This window comes from Piliocolobus tephrosceles, chromosome 18, assembly GCF_002776525.5.
Source record: "Piliocolobus tephrosceles isolate RC106 chromosome 18, ASM277652v3, whole genome shotgun sequence".
NCBI lineage: Eukaryota > Metazoa > Chordata > Mammalia > Primates > Cercopithecidae > Piliocolobus > Piliocolobus tephrosceles.
The window spans coordinates 32,688,926-32,693,633 of record NC_045451.1 but is presented as its reverse complement, the minus strand read 5'-3'; positions in this window follow the sequence as shown (position 1 = coordinate 32,693,633).

Sequence of the window (4,708 nt, the reverse complement as noted above, 5' to 3'; positions counted from 1 at the left end):
AAAATACAAAAATTAGCTTGGTGTGGTAGTGTGTGCCTGTAATCCCAGCTACTTGGGAGGCTGAGGCAGGAGAATCGCTTGGACCCTGGAGGTGGAGGCTGCAGTGAGCTGAGATCTTGCCACTGCACTCTAGCCTGGGGGACAGAGCAAGACTTCCTCTCAAAAAAAAAAAAAAAAAAAAAAAAAAAGAAAAAGAAAAAAGAAAATAAATAGCTGGGCATGGTGGCAGGCACTTGTAGTCTAGCAGCTTGGGAGGCTAAGGTGGAAAGATCACTTGAGCTCAGGAATTTGAGGCTGCAGTGAGCCATAATTTTGTCATTGCACTCCAGTCTGAGTGACAGAGTGAGATGCTGTCTCAAAAAAAGAAAAAAAAAAAATAAATAAAAAGGAATTAGTAACCCAAGTTTGTGTTCCATCTCTGCCTTTTTACCAACTGTGTGACCTTGAGCAAGTCAGTTAATCTGGCTGGGTCTTGGGATCATGATCTGTAAAGTGAGACAGTTGTACTAAATGATCTCCAAGGTTTATTTTAGTTTTAATACTATAGATCTATGCTGTCCAATATGGTAGCAACCAGCTACATGTGGCTACTGAGCCCTTGAATATGGCTAGTCAGAACTGACACGTGCTATAAGTGTAAAATACACACTGGAGTTCAAAACAAAAATGTAAAATATCTCAATAATTTTTTTTATATTGGCAACATGTTGAAATGACAATATTTTGGATATGTTGGGTTAAGTAAAATATATTAATTTCTTTTTAAAAATGTTTTTACTTATTTATTTGGGTAGAGATGAGGTCTCCTTATGTTGCTCTAGCTGGTCTCAAACGCCTAGCCTCAAGCCATCCTCCCACTTTGACCTCCCAAAGTGCCAGGATTACAGGCGCACCCAGCCACTTAATTTTAATTTCATGTGTTTCTTTTTACCTTTATAATAGGGTTACTAGGAAACATAAAATTATATATGTGCTGCTAGGGACTGAATTGGGACCCCCTCAAATTCCTATGTTGAAGCTCTCACTCCCTGTGATGTATTTGAAGATGGGCCCTGGGGGAGATCATTAGGTCTAGATGAGGTTATGAGATGAGGCACCATGATGGGATTAGAGTTGTTATTGGAAGAGACATCAACATTCTCTCTCTCTCTGCCACATGAGGACACAGTGAGAAGGCAGCCAGCTATAAGCCAGAAAGAGGGCCCTCACCAGAAACTCACTATGCCGATATCCTGATCTTGGACTTCTAGTCTCTAGAACTATGAGAAAATACATTTCTGTTGTTTAAAACCACTAAATCTATGGTATTCTGTTCTGGCAGCCCAAACTGACCAAGACATGTGGTTTGTGTTATATATTTCTGTTGGATAGCATTGGTCCAGGTATCTGGGAACTCCTACATACCAGCCCGCTTTCTGGCACTTGTAACTTTCTGCATTGTGTCTGTGAGAGCACAGGCATGGTCTCCAGGCCAGTGTTTCCTCCCTAGCAGCTGCTCAATAAGCTTCTGGCAATTAAGTCATTTTCTTACTTGTAAGAATATAAACAGTCTCTGGATAATGTATGTAAAAGAGGACCTCATTAAGAGAATATTGGGTAACAATTGGAATCTCTGCAGGTCAGAAGAACCAGGCTTGGAGGATATACTCAGGCAGACAGCAATGTCCCAAATCCCACTGCAGCCTAGTCTGGGGGTGACTCCACTGCTGCACCAGAGAACCAGAGTTGGCTGCCCATTGGCAGAGTGAGTATGTGCTTCCAGCCTCATTAGCTTCCAGTTCAGAGTTCTGTTAAGTTTGAATCAGGGACTAGCTGCCCGGGAGGTTGGGAAGGTGAGCAATTGCTTTTGAGCTTTTTTTAGTGGGAAGTGGGGTGTTATCATAAGCAGAAGATTTATTCCTTTAACACAGGAAGGGTCTTTAGATGCTGGGCTGCCAAATAAGGACTGGAATCCTTTCTTTGTGTTGCCTGAGACCTTGAAATTTTGTCTGCAACACAGCCGAAGTTCCACCAAGACTCCTCAGCTGGAACTCCTCCAGGCGAGAGGCTCTTCAGATCTCCTTGTTCTTCTGGGAAGTATGAAGCAGAACAGTTGATGTCACACATTCTAATGCTACAATTATAATTTCATGATGTTCTTTCAAAGTTCTTGCATGATATTTTAGTGTAGAGACACAGGAGGGCACTCTAACCAACTAGCAATAAAACATAAATGGTTTCACAGCCTTGGCTGTTAAAAAATGGATGTTGATTTGTTGAACCTGCAAAACACAGGTTTTTTTTTTTTTCTTTCTTTCAATTTATTTATTTATTTGAGACGGAGTTTCACTCTTGCTGCCCAGGCTGCAGTGCAATGGCGTGATCTCGGCTCACCACAACCTCCGCCTCCCAGGTTCGCACGATTCTCCTGCCTCAGCCTCCCGAGTAGCTGGGATTATAGGGATGCGCCACCACACCCGGCTAAGTTTTTTGTATTTTTAGTAGAGACAGGGTTTCTCCATGTTGGTCAGGCTAGTCTCGAACTTCTGACCTCAGGTGATCCGCCCGCCTCGGCCTCCCAAAGTGTTGGGATTACAGGTGTGAGCCACCGTGCCCGGCCAGGTTTTTCTTTTTTTTCTAGGCAGGATAACTAACTTCGCAGGACTACCTTCCAACAATACCCTGCAAAATACCCTAGCTTCCTTGGGGGTATCTCACCTATGACAAAGGCTCTCAAGACACACCCTCCACATTATCCAGTTAATGTTCTAGGGACCGTGACTGTGAGCAACTCAGAACAGGGAAGGAGTTGTTTCTTCTGTTGTCCAGGCTGGAGTGTAGTGGTGTGATCATGGTACATTGCAGCCCTGAACTCCTGGGCTCAAGGACTCCTTCCACCTCAGCCTTCGAAGTATTAATAGCTTGCACCACAGGAGTACCATTTTGCCTGGCTAATTTAAAATTTTTTTTTGGTAGGGATGGGTGTCTATGTTGCCGGGGTTAGGGAAGAAGATTTTTGACTATAGCTTGCCCGCTGCCTCAGCCACTAGACCGGATTGCCAAGGGCTCACATTTAAAGGTCAGTTGGCCAAGTTGAACCTAGAGCAGAGAAGAGAGACCCGGTTGTCTTGAGACTTTCTTCAAATCTGCAGCCTGTCCCCATGACTCAGTTTTCCCGTCTGTAAAATGGAGATAACATTAGATCTATGTCTGTATAGTTTGCTCATGAAGAGAGAGAGTGGGAACAACATATCTGGGAGTGACATTTACCATCGCATACAGACCATTGAATTCCATACTCAAAAACTAAAGCCAGCCTGCGTCTTGTTAATGAATGATAGCACACGGGAGGGACAAAGCGTGCTCTGCTGGCAGCTGGAGTAACAAAAGTAACCAGGCGAGGTAGGAACAGGATCTGCTGGCACCGGCTCGGTTTCCTCACACAGGGCTCTCCAGCTGGAGCCCCGACAATAGGGAGGAAGGGGCGCGGGGCTGCTGCGGGGGTTTTCCCTCCGCAGGCAGGGGCAGGACCTGCTCCGGGTGACTGCAGAGTTACTCGCGGTCAAGGGTATCGCCTTGAAGAGCCGGCTCCTCCTGGCTGGAGCGAGGCTGGATGGCGGGGTGCAGACTCTCAGCCTCTCGCACCCGCCCTGCGTCCGCAGTGGCTGTTGGCGCAGCCTCCCCGCCGGTGTTCCGGGCTCAGTCCCCGCTCCCCAGCGCCAGACGCAGACTCTGGGCCAAGTTCTCCTTCCACTCGCTGCTTTCTGCGCCAGGACCCGGATCAATAAAGGGAAGGAGAGCCGGGAGGAAATGATGGAGAACAGAGAGAAAGGAGGTGCTTGATTTCGCTCACCAAGCAGTTAGTGCTCACCGGCAGACACCGGGCGCTGGTCACGCGTCTTAGACACCAAATCTCGGCTGGCTGGTCCCTTTGAGGAGGTCGCCTGGGGTTCCCGCAGCCCTCCACCCCACCGTAGGAGAGTGCCTGCCACGAGCTCCGCGCCGCGCGAAGTGCTTTGCTACGTGAACTCTTGGTTTTCCCAACATCCCTAAGCCGCGGATACGTTATCACCCACGTATTGTGGACGAGAGAACCGCCTCGGAGAAGCTGGCTGGCTCGCCTGGAGTTTTGCAGCTAGTGGCGGAGCCAGGATTCCGAGCAGGTACTGTGCGATCCTCCAGCGCCGGCCACAGCTCACAGCCCCTTAGCTCCGCCGGGTTATTGTGCGGTAGCGCCTTCTGCACCTGTTGCGGCCCTCGCTAGGCGGGAGGGGAGGGAGAAGAGGAGGACCAAGGGGATGAGCAGGTGGCTCTCCTTTGACGGACTCCCGGCGCGGAGCGCGGGTAGACCACTCCCAGAGTGTGGCTTTGCGCCTTGGAGAGGGTACTCTCCTTCTCCAGGGATGGCGTCCCCAGCGGACGCAGGGTTTCGGGGAAATGTCCGCCTCCGCCACTTGGGGTGGCAGGGGCGAGAGGAGGATCTGGAGGTCCGGGGAAGGGCAGTGGGAGAAAGCTGGGGCTGCTGGAGTCGCAGCTGCCCGCTGAGCGGGCCGGGGAGGAAGCGGGGCCGAGCGTGCGGCGTCCACGCGCTGAGTGTGCAGCGCTTTCATTCAAACTTTCTCCAGTCACGGTTCCGGCGTCAGCAAGGTGTGACCAATCAGAATCTAGAGACGGGAATAAATTATGCAAATCACCATCTGGCGATGGGTCAGATGACTCCCATACTTTT